Below are 17,907 nucleotides of genomic sequence, written 5' to 3'. Positions count from 1 at the left end.
GTATATGTGCTCCTTCTCTGTACAGTTCTGTACAAAATCAAACTGTACGTTTATAACGACGGTGTCTCTCCTTCACCCCCGACAGAAGCAGGAGGAGATGCCACTTTAAACTGCCAGTTGCTTCAAATGATTCATGATGGACCTGCGTGGCCTTGCAGTTTTCCCAGGAGCTGCATTCGGTGCGTGAATTTTGGAAATGGAAACATGTCCATCAGCAGCTTGTGGTCGTATTTTACCTCACTTTCCATTTCATGTACATGCCTACTTGCACTTGGTGCTGTCATTGCCTGAACATCACCTTCTGTCGCGATAGTGGTTTGAACAGAAAATGCCATTTTGTGCGAGCAGCTTGTCTGGCAGGAAAATTACCTGAATTACGAAGGGGCAAGTAGGAAAGGCCGCGTTGGTCTGCCTGTTCGCAGCAAAGAATTTTCAGCGTTTCCTTGTGGTCCAGTGTTCAGATTCGGTCATCACCATGGCAACGGATCGATTGGTGTCTGTCTCGACATCCGCATTTAAACACTCTACCATAAGTACACTGTACTCAAATTGCTGATGTTTTCACTGTAAGGGCGAAGAGACATAAATGTGTGTATATTAGCTAAAAATTCATCAGCTGGGTTGCACCTTTGCTTCTCCCCCCGTCTCAGTCTTTCCATCTTTACCCTTCTCTGCTGGTGTTGCAGGTTCGATCATCCTTGGCCGTTCAAGAAAGCCTGAGAAGTCCATCAGGGGAAATCTCAGAGAGTCAAGAGACAGAGACAGGGAGAGATTAAAGTATAGAAACAAATAGTATAAATATCAAGCTCTGCGAACGAGCAGAATTTAAGATGGAGCTTGCGAGAGATTCTTTCACGTGCCGTGCAACTTTGCAAGTGACCATTGGGCTCCGAATTGGAAGCGTTTGCCGCGCTGGAGCATCTCTCTGAGGGAGGGAACACGGTCCGTTAACTCCAGTTCATATTTATTTGAGCATTGAACAAATCTTTAAGAAATAGCGCTACGAGCAGGATTCGAACCTGCGTAGGAAAACCCCATTGGATTTCGAGTCCAACGCCTTAACCACTCGGCCATCGCAGCTGTGAAACGCCCTGACAGCTACTGCTACCAAAAGGGTGCAACCAGTGCAGAAATCGGTGCCACCCAGAGCCGATCGGCCATCTGACAATCCATCCGATCACTTTTTCTATTCCGATGTGCAGCAATGTGAAGTTGTACACTAACTATTTCATATCAACAATATTAGCCTCTGCTTACCACATTCGTTTTCAATGTGCGACTTGTAATGCCAAGTGAGACTTTGCAGAATTAATTGCTCTAAAGTTACATTGTTGTCTCCCTCGGCATCCGCAGATTATCCACTCTCCCACAAGTATAACAGTGACTACACTTCAAAAATACTTCATTGGTTGTAAAGCACTTTGGGACGTCTTGAGGTCGTGAAAAGCGCTTTATAAATACAAGACTTTCTTTCTTTTTATAGTGGAATAAAATTACTGATGTTTTCACTGTGAGGACGAAGAGACATTAATGTGCAGACATTAGCTGCGAATTCATCATCTGGGTTAGATTTTTACTTTTCCTACCGTCTCAGTCATTCTATCTTCACCCTTCTCTGCTGGTGTCGCAGGTTCGATCAGCTATGGCCGTTCAAGGCTGCCTGAGAAGTCCATCAGGGGGAAACACAGAGAGACAAAGACAGAGATCGAGAGATAAAAGTATAGAAAAAACCTAACATCAAGTTAGCAGAATTTAAGATGGAGATTGGGAATAATAGAAGCGTCACTGCACAGATGGAGGCCATTCGGCCCATCGAGCCTGTGTCGGCTCTCTTTCAGTGCAATCCAGATCGTCCCATTCCCCCGTTCTTTCCACGGACACCTGCAAATATTTTCCCTTCAAATACTTATCCAATTCCTTTTAGAAACCACGATTAATTTTGCTTCCACCACCCTTTCAGCCGATGCATTCCAGATTATATCTACTCGCTAGTTTAAAATTTTTTTCCTCATATCGCCTTTGGTTCTTTTGTCAACCACCGTAAATCTGCGTTTTCTGGTTCTCGACCCTTCCGCCAACGGGAGCAGTTTCTCTTTATTTACTTTATCGAAACCCGTCATGATTTTGAACACTTCTATCAAATCTCCACTCAACCTTCTCTGCTCGAAGGGAACAACTTCAGCTTCTCCAGTCTACCCGCGTAACTGAAGACCTCATCCCTGGAACCATTCCAGTTAATGTTTCTGCACCCTGTCTGAGGCCTTCAAATCCTTTATAAAGTGCGGTGCCCAGTTTTGGACAGTTGTGGAATATTGTGAAGTTCCCTTCACATATCTTGATATTTGGCAAGAGACCACTGGGCTCCCAGTTAAAATGATCTGCCGCGGTGGTGTATCTCTCTGAGGGAAGGAATTGCAGCCCGTTATCTCCAGATCATATTTATTTGAGCATTGAACAAAACTTTACACAATAGCGCCGATAGCACGATTCCAACTTCTGCCGGAATACCCCATTGGGTTTCAGATCGAACATCTTAACCACTCGACTACCGCAGCTGCGAACGCCTTTGATGCACGGCTGTAAATCAGAATGCACAGGGTAGTCACAGGAGATTTGTGAGACTATATGTTCTTTCAGACAGGTTTCCAACTGGACACATGCAGCCGCTACCGTCCGGACGTTGCTGTTTCACTGGTAAAATTCTCACCTGCCACCCGAGGAGACGGGGATTGATTCCCGGCCGATTCTAGAGCATTTTCATTCTGCACCGATGAGATCGCCTGAAAAAAGGATACATTCACATTCAGCTTCAATCTGCACACGACGTTGAGACATTTTCCTTTCCCTGTGTGGTGTTGCGTCCACAAACCCTCTGCGTTCTGGCCTCTGAACGTCAAACATGCTCTAGAATTAAGTCAATCCTATATTCTGCAACGCTGGAAAGATGTGGGAAAGAAATGAATGAATTTCCACTGAAAATAGTGACACAGGAGGGCTCGTCCTGGAATTTGAACCCCGGACCTCTCATATATCAATTAGTGAAACGCCCAAAGTGAAAACCATAATCCGAGACCAACGAGCCGTCAGTAACACAGCCGTGCAACCAGTCAAAGTTTCCCTGCTACCCACAACCGATCGCCTATCCTTTTAGACCGCTCTGTCCATCCAATCATCGAATCAGAGAATGGTTAAAGCACAGAAGGAAGTCAATTCGGCCTATCCAGACCGTGCCATCTCTTTGTAAGAGCAATCCAGTTAGTCTCATTCCCCCGCTGTTGCCCCGTGGCCCTGCAATTTTTCCCTTCAAATATTTATCCAATTCCTTTTTGAAAGCCACGATTGAATCTGCTTCCATCGTTTGAGACAGCACATCTGGATCATAACAACTCTGCGTAAAAAAAGTTTTACTCATTTCGCGTTTGGTTTCTTTGCCAATCACCTTAAATCTATGTCGTCTGGTTCCCGACCTTTCTGCCAATGGGAACAGCTTCTCTTTATTTACTTTTTCTAAACCCTTCATGATTTTGAACACTTCAATCAAATCTCCTTTCAACCGACTCTGCTATAAGAACAATCCCAACTTCTCCAGTCTGTCCACATAACTGAAGTCCCTCATCCCTGGAGCCATTCTAGTAAATATTTTCTGCACCCTCTCTAAGGCCTTCACATCCTTCCTAAAATGCGGTGCCCAGAATTGGACACAATGCTCTGGTTGTGGCCGAACCAGTGTTTATAAAGGTTCAACATAACTTTCTTGAGTTTGTATTCTATGCCTCTATTTATAAAGCCCATGACCACGTTCTCAGCCTGTCCTGCCACCTTCAAAGATGTGTGCACATATGCCCCCAGGACTCTCTATTCCCGCACCTCATTTGTATCATTTAGTTTATATTGCCTCTCCTCATTCTTCCTGCCAAAATATATCACTTCGCACTTCTCTGCATTAAATTTTATCTGCCATGTGTCCGCCCATTCCACCAGCCCGTCTGTGTACTCTTGAAGACTATTATTATCCTCTTCACTGTTTACTACAATTCCAAGTGTTGTGTTATCTGTGAATTTTGAAATTGTTCCTGTACGGACAAGGCCAAGTCATTAATATATATCAAAAAGCAGTGGTCCTCGTCCAGACCCATGGAAAGCAACACTGTCTACCTTCCTCCAGTCCGAAACAAAATCCGTTCACCACGACTGTCTGTTTCCTGTCATTTATACAATTTAGTATCCATGCTTTTATTCCACGGGCTTCAATTTTGCTGACAAGCCTATTATGTGGCACTTTACTTCATCGAAAAACTCAATCAAGTTCGTTAAACAAGATTTGCCTTTAACAAATTCGTGTTGGCTTTCCTTTATTAATCTACACTTGTCGAACTGGCTGTTATTTTTATCCCGTATTTATCGTTTCCTAAAGCTTCTCTCCCACCGAGGTTTAACTGACTGGCCTGTAGTTGCTGGGTTTATCCTTGCACACTTTTTTAAAAAGGGAGTAACATTTGAGATTTTCCAGTCGTCTGGCACACCCCGGACCGTGTGACTGACCCACTTTAAGTACAGCCAGCCTTTCTAGTACCTCTTCTTTATCAATTTTTATCCCATCCAGCATCTCCACGACCTCCGCTTTTACTGACTCTGGCAGCTTCTTCTTCTTTGGTGAAGACAGATGCAAAGTACTCATTTAATACTTCAGCCTTGCCCTCTGCCTCCGTGCATGCATCTGCTTTTCTGGCCCCGAATCTTAATTTGGATTCCGATGTGGTGCAATGTCAAGTTGCACACAAACTATTTCAAGTCAACAATATTAGTCACGTTTCATCAAATTCATTTATGGTGCATTTTCTTACAATGAAAACACGCATTGAAATCGGGGATATTGTATCGTCCCTTGGGGGTCATCGGACCACCAAATTTTGGGTTAAGAGCCGAACGCGCTAAATGATTGTACCAGAGAAAAACATCACATCGCATGATTAACAACATTAATATTTCACCGAGCGAAAGCTTGTGGTTGCAGTAACCAGTGAACGTTATTAAATTAATTCATGAAACTAATGAAATTCTGTGAAAGTTGAATAATTGTTGTAACCGATAACTTTATGCTGCAGAATCACGGAAATACTAACATGGATAATGAAACTTTAAATAAGTTTTTGTGCTTTGTATGTGATGCACTTTCACCGTTTTCCACTTTCCAGACTGCATTTTAAGGGTCTGGTTTCAAATGTTGATAGTTTACGGCACCTGGAATTTGGTACAGCCGTTGTTAAAGTTAACAGGAAGGAACAAGAATTGTCCCTTCTCCAAGCACAAGTTGACGCCTGGGGGTTTATCCGAAGCAAGTTCCTCAATACTATGTTTTTATGCGGGAACTGAAATCGAGCTTTTTCACGTAAAAGGCGAACATGATAAGCACTACACGACGGAAACCTCAGCACACGATTTTGGCAGTACCTCAGGGTCCTGCCCACTGGTTTAACAGCGGAGCAGTGTTTCAGCTTTTCACTGTTCAGAACATAATTATCACCAGAATTAAATTTGTCGCATTAAAGTGCTCCTTATCTGTTAATTTCTATTTATACCCTTGCCAGTTTTATGCAGAAACAAGTAACAATGTTTAAGGGATGTGGTGTGTTCAATGTTCCTGCAATAACCGTATGACGCAATGTGAGAAGTGAAACACAGACCACCCAATGCGTGCCCCAAACCGATTGACGTAAAAAATAAAAATGGCCTGTTAGGTCAGTTGGTTGGAGCGTGGTACTAATAACGCCAAGGTCGCGGGTTCGATTCCCGTATGGGCCATTAGTAATTAATGATATTACTTTAGTGACTTTGAAAATCCGGACTTGAGTGACACGGAAATTCACGCAAAAAGTCAGAGGAAATTGTATTTGAAATAGCATTCATTGCAATGTTTGATATATCTTTGCCCCTGGGACGGAGAAAAAAAATCTTTCTGATCATTCTTCATTTATCCTCCTTTTCTCACTCACCTTTCCGCGTCTCCATCTCTTTCCGTCTATCTCTTTTCCCATCTCTCCATTTCTTTCCATTTCCGGAACCATTTTTCCAGGTATGCTTTCTGACAAACATAACAACCTGTGTCACTCAGTGTCCGGGTATGTTTACTAATACACATTGCAATCTGTGTCACTCAGTATCCGGGTATGTTTACTGACACACATTACAATCTGTGTCACTCAGTATCCGGGTATGTTTACTGAAAAACATTACAATCCGTGTCACTCAGTATCAGGGTATGTTTACTGACACACATTACAATCTGTGTCACTCAGTATCCGGGTATGTTTACTGAAAAACATTACAATCCGTGTCACTCAGTATCCGGGTATGTTTACTGACACACATTACAATCTGAGTCACTGAGTATCTAACAATGTGAAGCAACGAGTTTTATTCCCGCTGTGATATCTCTCTGTCGGTTTGCTGATAAACGTTTAACTCGGGGCTTGTTCCCTTTGATGATCACAAGCAGTTAGAAACAGACAGAGCGGAGATGAGGAAAAGGCATCAGTTTAGGAATCAAATGCTTCAAATCACATGTTCGCCGGCGCTGAGAGAGGCAAAAAACAGAGAAAAATGTAGAAAGAAATAAAGCTAAATAAAGATGCTATCAATATTTCTCATCCTTGATGCTTCTCTATTCCTTCCCCAAGCCTCCAGCGCCGGTTAAAATTTCAGTGTAAATTAATGCGAGATTCGTCCCAAAGAACGAGATCCAAACAACCAAATTTTGCTGAAATTCGGGATTCAACCAGGGACTTTCAAATTTTTGCATTCTCAAATCAGCTATATCGACTCCATCCCAAGTTAGAGTGTATGGCGTTGCTTTGGAAAAAACAAACATAAACCGGGTGGAATTGCCTCTCCCGCTCATTCCTCACCTCGGGGGAATGGGACCGACCAGATCCCGGAACTCAGGTTATGTTGATGTTCTGCTGATGATATCTTAATATTATCTTGTGTTTGGGCCACTTTTAACCAGGTTCGTGGACACATTCTTCTATCATCCCGTCTCCCAAATCGCGCCTCTCTCTCATTCATTCTTTCATCCATTGAATCCATCAGGGAGCGGGAATCAGAGCTCACCCTCAAACCCCCAACACACAAACCCCCAGTCAATAATTTACACTGTTTATAAACACAAAATGGGAATACACCAGGGGAGACTTCACAGTTATGGACACGGAACGAATTACACCAAAGTGTTTATAAACACAGAAAGTGGACACACCAGGGGAGACCACACAGTTTTGGACACGGAGTGAAAAACACTTTAGTTTTCATGAGAAGTTACAGAACACGTAATGTCTGTAAAATTTCCATTCTTTTCCCGGCACTGATGGGCTCTGAAGGGGGAGATGGGCCCGCAGACACTCTGATCCGCACTGATCCCGAGCTGCAGGTGAATTGAAATAAATTTCAATCAGTAGCAGCGAGCGGTTGGAGAGAGATCAAGGTCCAGAATCAAGGAGGACATTTCTGATACTGCCCTTGAATCTAATTTATATCAAATACTCCTTGAACTCTCTGCCGGGGGAATTTGGAACTGAGGATCGCTTGTGAAATCAGCCTAAAGATAAAAACACAAACCACCCGAAGTGGGTCTCGAAACCACGAGCCTGACAATAGAAAACTCAGCACAGGCCTGGGACATTCCTGCTCTGTGGGGCTCAGTGCCACTCCGGTGAGATCAGGAAACGCACCCCAGAACGGAAACTGTGCTTTTCCTGCTTTGTTTGGAGCAGGCGAACGGCATCTGCCCAGTGTGACTGCGTCGATGAGTTTCCAGCTCTGATGGGTAATTGAATTCCTTCCCACAGTCCCCACATTTCCACGGTATCTCCGTGGTGCGGGTGTCCTTGTGTCTCTCCAGGTTGGACGATCAGTTGAAGCCTCGTCCACACGCAGGACACGTGTACGGTTTCTCCCCGCTGTGAATGGTGCGATGTTTTTTCAGACTGTGTAACTGGTGAAAGCTCTTTCCACAGTCAGTGCATTGGAACGCTCTCACTCGGGTGTGTGTCTCGGTGCTTTTCCAGTCACACTGATGTTTGAATTCTTGTCCCACAGACAGAAAAGACAAACATTTCTCCTTCCACATTCAAAGGTCGATGATATTCAGGTCCTGGTGAATCGAGTGACTCTGTCAGATCTTGATGTGATATTTGGTTTGAATTTCCCGTCTGCAAATCCTCCCCTTCTAATACCCTGTAAAAGTTCACAAAAGTCATCACTCTAAATAAAGGATCGAAATTTGGAACAGACAATTCTAGTTTCTATGGAACTTTCCATCCTCTCTTTTCCGCCAAAGCCGTAAATCCCCGTCCCACACACTCTCCCTCCTCCCTGTGCTGAAATCCAAACCCATCCCACCATCTCCAATATTTCTTCCCTCCACTCCCAGTTTGCTCCCTCCCTCTCCTCTGGTTAGGTTCAGTTCTAAACCCGCTGTGGGCAGAGTGAGAATAAAATAAATGAGGCAATGATTTTCTCTCCTGGTCACTGGGACCCTGAAACCCCGCCCACTCTTTGTTCCTGTGCCAAGATGGCCGCGCATGCGCCAAGATTCTACCATGACTTCCGCTCGCAAGATGGCGGCCCGTCACACTGCTTTTCGGACGGCTGCTGGTCGGGCCTGTCACTGTGGTGCAAACACTGGGCCTGTGGACGCATATTTGTGGCCTCAAGATGTGATCAGGTGCTTGTGAACCTTCTCCGCCTACCCACAGGTCCCATTCCTCCCCCGTCTTCTCCCGGCCTCCGACTCGCCTCTTCCTCCTCAGTCCTTCGCCACCACTCGCACTGCTCATGCTCAGAGCACAGCCCGGTCCTGCCACTGCGCACGGTTCTCCTGTAGTCATTGATAGGGCACATTCTGAGGCGCGGGGGATTGTGGGGAAATGCCCCGCCATTGAAAGCCGGAATTGCTGAACAGTAAATTAATTATTGTCATCCTATCGAGGTTGGTGCCAGCGAGGCAACAAACATAATAAATAAATAAGTTATACAGAAACCCGAGTGCTCAGCCCTTCCCCATGGTGCGAGGTAAACTGGCCGCTACTTTTCCGTTCGTAAGTCGCAACTCAGGCCCGACACGCCCAGTCTGGTTTAATTGCGAAATGTTCTCTAACTCGAATTCAGACCTGTCATTATCAGGGAAATTGACGAGGTCTCATTTTTTCTGTGCCCTACCCGAGAGCCAGTTAATGGCTTTAATAAGCTGGCAACAATTTTTGCAAAAGTGGAAAGAGGAGAAAAATTCCACGAGCGATGCCTCAATACACAAGGGACCACGTACACTGTGACACCAAATCGAGTGCTACTTACACGGGACACCAAATCCGGGAACAAATTACACTGAGACACCAAATCCAGGGACCACTTACACTTGGACACCAAATCCAGGAAACACTTATACTGAGACATCAAATCCAAGGACACGTACACAGGGATACGAAATATAGAGACCACTTACACAGAGACACCAAATCCAGGGACCACTTGCACTGAGACGTCAAGTCCAGGGATCATTTACATTGGGACACCAAATACAGGGATCAGTTACACAGAGACACCAAATCCAGCGACCACTTATATGGTGACATCCTTTTTGCACCTTCTCCAGTATCTCTTTGTCCTTCATATAATATGGAGACCAGAACTGTTCGCAGTACTCCAAGTGTAGTCTAATCATGGTTCTATACAATTTTAACATATCTTTCCAATTCTTTCTCTCTAGAAATGAACCCTAGTGCTTGGTTTGCTTTTTTATGGCCTTTTTAACCTGCATCACTAATTTTAGTGATTTGTGGATCTGTGTCCCCAGATCTCTCTACTCCTCCACCCCATATAGACTCTTATTGTCCAAGCATTATGAGGCCTCCTTGTTCTTGCAACCAAAATGCTCCACTTCATCCTCATCTTTATTAAAATTAATTTGCCAATTACACCCCCATTTTGCAAGTTTTTTAATGTCTTCTTGTATATTCTTGTAGTCTTCATCAGTCTCAGCGATACCCCGCCCCAAACTGATGTAATCCGTAAATTTTATATTGTACATCCAATTCCCGAGTCGAAATCGTTTATACAAATTGTGAACAGTCGTCCCAGCACCGATCATTTTGGAACACCACTTTCCACCTTTTACCAGTCTGAGTAGCGACCCTTAACCCCTACTTTCTGCTTTAATGCAGTGATCAAGAGAAACATCTTTACACAGGGAATGTGAAACTGTGGAAATCACTTCCAAAGTTCTGTAATGACAAGTGGCCTCATGTTTTTATCCAAGACATCGCACAGCCCAATCATTTACTCCAAATATTGATGCAATGGTTCAAGCTAAGAGGTGCCAGGTATCGGGAGCAGCAGTAGAAGTAAATAAAATCTAAATGTAAGTCAGTACCAATATAGTTCATCTTCATGTATTTCTAGTTTAATAACTTTTGCTGAATGTGGCCCAGGCCAAGTGCAATGATATCGGATCAGGCTCTTCATCGAAAATGAGTTTGACAAGCCTGAGATAGAAAATGTGAAGCGGATTACGCTCATCCACTAACCCAGCAACTTCTTCAAAAAACTCAAGCAAGTTTTTAAGACACGACCTTGTTTTCCGGAAACCGCGTTGAGTATCTCTAATGGCCCCTTCTCTTTCCCCGTGATCATAAACAGCATCTCTTAGGATCCCTCCAAGCATCTTCCCTCTGATCGATTTCACACTGATGGGCCCGTCATCGCTTGGCTCTGATTTGTCCCCTTTAATGAAAATGGGAACGACGTGAGCTACCTTACAATCTGAGGCGACAATCCTTGACTCCTTTGAGCAGTTGAAGATACAGGCAAGGGGCTCACAGAGCACCCGTGCCATCTGTTTAAACACCCGTGGGTGAATATCATCTGGACCTGGAGCACAATCTATTTTGAAATTTCGTATTTTATCCAAGATGACATCCCTTTCTATTTTAATATTTATGATGTTATTGTCAACAGCACATCCCACAGCTGGCATCTGAGCATCATCCACGGGAGTGTAGGCTGATGAGAAATAATCATTTAACAGCTCTGCCATAGTCCGGGAATCTGTCCTGAACTGCCTTTCAGTGGACCTAAACTATCTTTAATGGTCTTCTGAATCCTGACGGAGCTGAAAAGGCGTTTGCTTTTATTCCCACAATTCTGCACCATCTTCTTTTCCAATGATCTCGTAGCTTCTCTAATGGCTGCTTTTGTCTCCCTCGATTGTGGGTGATATTTGACACTATCCTCCTGTAAACTGAATTAATCCTGATCTGACCTGAGTTAAATGTAAGACAGTTCGGGGAGTCAGGAATCATTCACCCCGAGACCTAAACCAACAGGTAAAACCCCAGACGGTTCCTTCGTTCGGTTTCCTCTGGTTCCTCGGCAGATATTTGTCAGGATGCCGAAACCCAGCTTTCTTACAGTCCACTCCTGGAGGCCCCACTCCCTGAGCCTACAACCTTCAGCAGTGTCAGTGGTGGAGTTCACAAATGAACTGAAACCCTTCGGAATTCGAAAACAATTTTGCGTTTCCAAAATAAAAGGACTGACATTTATTGTGGAAACAGTCTGGTGTCGCTCACTGCAGAAACATCCTTGTCAGAGTGAAGCGGCTCTCCTGCAATCTTTAGACCTTGTCTGTCAAGAAGAATTCTTATTTCCGTGAAGGCAATCTCAGGTTATATGGTGGAAGATCGGCCGTGCTCAGCTGGCCATCGAAACCGTGCATTTTTTTGAAGACAAAACATATATTTGAAACCAGGAAATACGAGACCATGAATCTTAAGGTAAAAGTTTACCAACCGTCCCTGGGTGGGCTTGAACCACCAACTTTTCAGTTAACAGCCGAACGCGCTAACCGATTGCGCCACAGAGACACAATACGTTTGCTATTGAACCATTGATTCAACGAGCTAAAAATTCCGGTTGCAGCGATCAATATAACATCTCTCCACCATCAGTTTACTTTTCCAAAATAAAGGGTGTGAAGCTTGCATGAGTGAAAATCTGTGCTGTATTATTTCTGAACATTAAACTCACCTTGCCATTAAACATCTGTATGTTGGAAGCCTTAGTCCCATCGTGGCAGAGAGGATTGATTTTTCGAGCTGTGATTCTCCATTCTCTGCTCCAGTAATTTTCAGGTGTGGTGAAAATGAGAGGAGATGAAACGAGCAGGTCCAACGAGCAGGTCTGTGGCACTACACGGTGTCTACAAAGTTGTCTCTTGCACTTACAGTGCAGCGGACGGCAGTTTTCACCATTAAACCAGTAACTATGGTGTTAAGAAAAAATGTGGCCGACAAACATTCGATTTCAGCGCGGTGACACTGGGTCAGAGCAAAGTTCAGTTAATGCGATTGCCGAGTGGTGAGAGGGTGGATTTGGAACTCCTGTGCGGCTGCACTGCGCATTGTCCAGGTCTGCTTGGAGCGATATTCATTCAATTCATCACTGACAGGGACAGTTTGATTCAATGTCTCTTTTCTCTTGTAATTGGTGAGATTTCAAAAGTTGAAAACCACCCGTGCTGACCCCAAACTCACCACTTACACGCTGACAGATACAATGCGGTCACAGTCTGCTTCATTGAGATGAAAACCGAGAGCGATTTCACAGTCGAACGCAATGCGAACAAAACTCATTTAAAGAAAGTGCAGGTCGCAGAGGTGCCTTTAAAGTCCCGATTGTTCGAAGCAGAACTGGAAAATGCGCATTGCAGACGCACAGGAATTCCAAATGAACTCTCCGTGGAGGAAAATGAGTGACAGAAGCAGAAGGAGATGTCACGTGAAAGATTTGGACCCAGACCTGCTGCATGAGACTTTAAATGTTGTCCACCTTTAACTGTCGCTCATAGTGTCAGAACTGTCACTGTTATCATTAGCCTTCTTGCACTGCAACTCCTCAATTGCCCCAGGTTATCACAGCATCGCTTTCTTCAAATTGAATCCCAGTGTGAAAACTTACACGATTTCAAACCTAAGCAAAGGTGTGCGAGATTGGACGGAGCGTGCGAGTGGAGATCATGGGCCGGGGTGGGTGTGGGGGGGGGGGCGGGGGCAGTGAGATCATCACCTGAGCATTAAGGTATCCCACATTCCAAAGAAGCAGGGAGATGAGATCTTTGTGCCTATTTTTCCCGGCATGCGCAAAATCCATCCCTTCTCAATGGGCAGTACCGTTCTTTCCCTCTCGCTCCCTGCTGTCCAGGTCAGGATGGGATTCATGAATTCCCCTGTGTTTTCACCAAGCATCTAATTCACCTGGCAGCTGGAAGAGTAGAGGAAGCGGGAGGGGAAGAAAAGTTAGAAACAGGAGATGCCACGTGAAACGGGCCGAATCGTGTGTGTGTAAGTTGCTTCAAATGATCCACGGCAGCCCTGCCTCGCCTCGCAGATTTCCCAGGAGCTGCATCGATTCGGCCCGTGCGTGCGTGCATTTTGGAAATGGAAACAGAGACATCCGCTGCTTGTGGTAATATTTCACCTCAATTTTCCATTTCACGCACAGGCCGACCTGCACTCGGTACTGTCATGGCCTGAACACATCTTTCGTGTTCTCAAAGAAAATGCCACTTTGTGCGAGCAGGTGTATGGACTGGACTGCACTGAGCTGAGTCACTGAGGATATTCAATAAATGAAATCAGTACTTCAAACAGAAAACATTCTTCACTCACGCATCCTGATACATTAGCGTCTCGATTCTTGAATTATTGTTTCATTCATTGCAAAATAGGAACAGGAATAGGCCATTCAGCCCCTCGAGCCTCCAGGTTAATACATCCTTCTTGAGGTGGGGTGCCCAGAACTGATTGCAGTCCGCCAGATGGCGTCTCACCAGAGCTCTGTGCAGCTGCAACACAACTTCCACCTCTTTGTATTCGAACCCTCTATAGATAAACGGGGAGAGTGAGAGCTCAAGAGAGGAAGAGAGAGAGAGGGAGAGAGAGCACTATGCATTGGACAAACTTTCTCAGGAGTTCATTTGAAACCCCACTGAGCTTTCGAACCACTTGCTCTACCGCATCAAAAGTTCATAAGCAGCATATGGGTAATGTGAAATCATATAATTTATAACCGGTTTAGTCGCGCAATGGGTAGCACATCGGACTTTTCGCTCAGAAATTGTGTGTTCGCATCACACCACCGTTAAATTTTAGTTCGTTGATTTCGGAGCTGGGAAGTGAAATTTTGCAGCAAAACCGGAACAGGATCATTAATATCTGTCAAGGAAGGGAAACAGCCCCCATCCACTTCCTCTGATACAAGTGGCTCCAGTCCCACCCGAATTTATAAGGCTTAATCCACTCTGAGCTGGATTGGCGAAACACTCTCAAGAAGGAGGCTCATCATCTGCTCACCGCGAAAGTCAATCTGCTGGACTTCCAGCTCTGTCAGACGGGATGTTCCTTCAGACAGGTTTCTAACTGGATACATTCATCCTGCTGCGGTGCGAGCATTGGTGCTTGAGGGGTAGAATTCTTGCTTGCAGTAATTCTATTCCTGTAAAACTAGCTCCTGAAGATCGCAAGATGGAAAGTATCGTGGCTGAGCGGTCTAACGCGCTGGTTTAAAGCTCAAGCTAAATCCCATAATTTGTAGATGGATCAAAATCATAGTTTGTGGCTCCAATTCCGAAGCCACCCTCTGTAAACTAAGAAGACTAAACATCTCATCTGCGATTGCGACAGAGTAGGCTGGAGGAACCACATGGCTGAACAAATAACTAGATGCATTACGAAACACACCAATTGTAAATAGAAACTTAGAAAATTGGAGCAGGAGTCGGACATTCGGCCGTTCGAGCCTGCTCCGCCATTCAATACGATCATGGCTGATCCTGGACCTCAATACCATATTCCCGCTCTCTCCCCATACCCCTTGATGCCTTTTGTGACTAGAAATCTATCCAGCTCCTTCTTACATATATTCATTGACTTGGCCTCCACAGTCTTGAGTGGTAAAGAATTCCACAGGTTCACCACCCTCTGAGTGAAGAAATTTCTCCTCATCTCAGTCCGAAATGTTCTCATCTGCTATTGCAACAGCATACGCCGGAGGAACCACACGGCGATGCAAATAAGTAGATGCATTTTGGAACGCACCAATTGTACGTTCAACTCCGGCCGAAATTTTCACAAGGAAAAGGATTGGTTGGTTTCGGTGGGCCTCCACTAACAACCTCACCATTTCCCGGCCCTGGACTGTCAGATAAGGACCGCGCACTGACTGGTTGCGCCGCTCGAGCCCAGTCACTTTGATCACCTGTCCCACTCTGCTGGAAAGAACCTTAAGGTGAGAGGCCCTTACCTATGGAAAAGTGTCCAGTCATTGCGATGAAAATAATATCTGCACTTTCACTTTCAGCTTCTTTCACATCCTCTGCTCCATCGCACGACAATCGGGTTTTCTGCGAATCGGCCAAGATGAACATTGGCAGAAATTCTAACAGCAGTGGGATTCAAACCCACGCCTCCGTAGAAATTTGATGGAACATCTGAGACCGCGAGGGCACGCTACCATAATGTCACAGTAATGTTTAAAGAGCTGTTTAATGCTCAAATAAATGAATTGAAGCTACTTTGACCGCATTTACCCCGTGCTGGGGTTGTTCTCCTTGGAGCAGAGGAGATTTGACAGAATTGTTCAAAATAATGTAGGGTTCAGATAAAGTAAATAAATAGAAACTGTTCCCATTGGCGGAAGGGTCGAAAAGCAGAGGACACAGATTGAAGGTGATTGGCAAAAGATCCAAAGGCGACATGGGGAAACACTTTTTTCCCAACGAGTAGTTGTAATCTGGAACGCGCAGCCTGAAAGGATGGTGGAAGCAGATCCAACCGTGGCTTTCAAAAAGGAATTTCATAAGTACTTGAAGGGAAAAAATGCAGGGCTACCGGGAAGGAGCGGGGGAATGGGACTAACTGGATTGCTCTTGCAATGAGCCTGCACGGGCTCGATTGTCTGAATAACTTCCTTCTGTACTGTAACCATACCTCAAGGGCAATGTGGGATGGGCAATAAATGCTGGCCTCGCCAGCGACGCCCACATCCCATGAACGAACTCAAAAAATAATGGGTGTATAATTCTATTTATACAGTTTATTTTCATTGCATGCATTTCTCTATCTCTCCCTGTCTCTGTGTCTTGTGTTATCCCCTGATAGACTTCTCAGGATTCCTTGAACGGCGATGGCTGATCGAACCTGCAACACCAGCAGAGGAGGTTAAAGAAAGATTGGGACAGGAGGAAAAGTAAAGGGGCAACCCAGCTGCTGCAGCCAATGTCTACGCATTAATGCCTCTTCGCTCTCACAGTGAAACAGAGGCACCAATTTGATTAAAGTATACTTAGAGTAGATTGTATATTAACACCATTCCGAGACAGACGGCAATCATATCATGGAATCATAGAAAGTTACCCCACAGAAGGAGGCTATTCGGCCCTTCGTGTCTGAGCCGTCAAAAAAGAGGTATCGAGCCTCAACCCACTTTCCAGAGTTTGGTCCACAGTCTTTTGGGCCACCCCCTCTGCCTCCATGAATCGATTTCCTTGATGCTCCCAAATCAGAGTCGGGTTCTTACTACCCGTTTAATATTTACATGCCTGTGGAAGACATTTTGTCTGCCTTTTATGTTGGCCGCCAGTCGATTCTCATCCCCTCTCTTTGTCCCTCTTATTTCCACTTTCAGTTCCCCTCTGAACTTTCTGTATTCTGCCTGGTGATTGAATTTTTAAAAAGATAGGATGTCCGTCAGCCTGAAACAGAAAGTTATTAGTTGATTAATGGCAATTTGAAGAATTATTCGTCTTTTTTCAGAGTTTAATGAGTGTTGCGAAATTAATACAGTAAACTATTTTGTAGAAGTTAATTCCCTGAACGGGACAGGGACCCGTCTCCCACACTGAGAGCATTTGCAGACGGCAGCTATCTTCTGAGGGTTTCCTAAAACAACGTATGTAGCAGCGTTTCTGTCGTGTAGTGGTTATCACGTTTGCAACACACGCGAAAGATCCCCGGTTGAAAACCGTACAGAAACTTTTTTGTGCCACCCCCTCTGCCTCCATGAGTCGATCTCCTTCATGGTCCCGAATCAGAGTCGGGTTCTCACGACCCGTTTAATGTTTACATGCCTGTGGAAGACTTTTGGATTGCCTTTTATGTTGGCCGCCAGTCTATTCTCACACCCTCTCTTTGCCCCTCTTATTTCCCTTTTCAGTTCCCCTCTGAACTTTCGATATTCTGCCTGGTGAATGAATAAAAAAAAAGTTAGGATTTCCGTCAGCCTGAAACAGAAAGTTATGAGTTGATTATTGGCGATTTGAACAACTATTCGTCTTTTTTCAGAGTTTAATGAGAATTGCGAAATTAATACAGTGAACTATTTCGTCGTCGTTCATTCCCTGAACGGGAAAGGGACCCGTCTCCCACACTGAGAGCATTTGCAGACGGCAGCTATCTTCTGAGGGTTTCCTATAAAATATGCGCAGCCGAGTTTCTGTAGTGTAGTGGTTATCACGTTCGCTTAAAACGCAAAAAGTCTCTGGTTCGAAACCCAGCAGATGCATTTTTGGGCTGCCTCCATGAATCGATCTCCTTTGTGGTCCCGAATTAAAGTCGGGTTCTTCCGACCCGTTTAATGTTTACAATGCCTGTGGCAGACTTTTGGATTGCCTTTTATCTTGGCCGCCAGTCTATTCTCATACCCTCTCTTTGCCCCTCTTATTTCCACTTTCAGTTCCCCTCTGAACTTTCTGTATTCTGCCTGGTGAATAAATTTTTAAAAAGTTAGGATTTCCGTCAGCTTGAAACAGAAAGTCATTAGTTGACTAATGGCGATTTGAACAACTATTCTTCTTCT

At 44.8% G+C, this 17,907-nt stretch overlaps 3 non-coding genes across 3 annotated transcripts; 1 reads left to right on the top strand and 2 right to left on the bottom strand.

The window, feature by feature from the left end:
* Positions 1 to 998: 998 nt before the first annotated feature.
* Positions 999 to 1,080, bottom strand: trnas-cga (transfer RNA serine (anticodon CGA)). Its single transcript has one exon. It is a non-coding gene; the product is annotated as a tRNA-Ser (tRNA).
* A 4,648-nt stretch (positions 1,081 to 5,728) lies between these two features.
* trnai-aau (transfer RNA isoleucine (anticodon AAU)) lies at positions 5,729 to 5,802 on the top strand. Its single transcript has one exon. It is a non-coding gene; the product is annotated as a tRNA-Ile (tRNA).
* Positions 5,803 to 11,844: 6,042 nt separating this feature from the next.
* trnan-guu (transfer RNA asparagine (anticodon GUU)) lies at positions 11,845 to 11,918 on the bottom strand. Its single transcript has one exon. It is a non-coding gene; the product is annotated as a tRNA-Asn (tRNA).
* Positions 11,919 to 17,907: the final 5,989 nt, after the last annotated feature.

Source organism: Heptranchias perlo, chromosome 20 (assembly GCF_035084215.1).
Source record: "Heptranchias perlo isolate sHepPer1 chromosome 20, sHepPer1.hap1, whole genome shotgun sequence".
Lineage (NCBI taxonomy): Eukaryota > Metazoa > Chordata > Chondrichthyes > Hexanchiformes > Hexanchidae > Heptranchias > Heptranchias perlo.
This window is presented reverse-complemented; position numbering and strand designations above follow the sequence as displayed.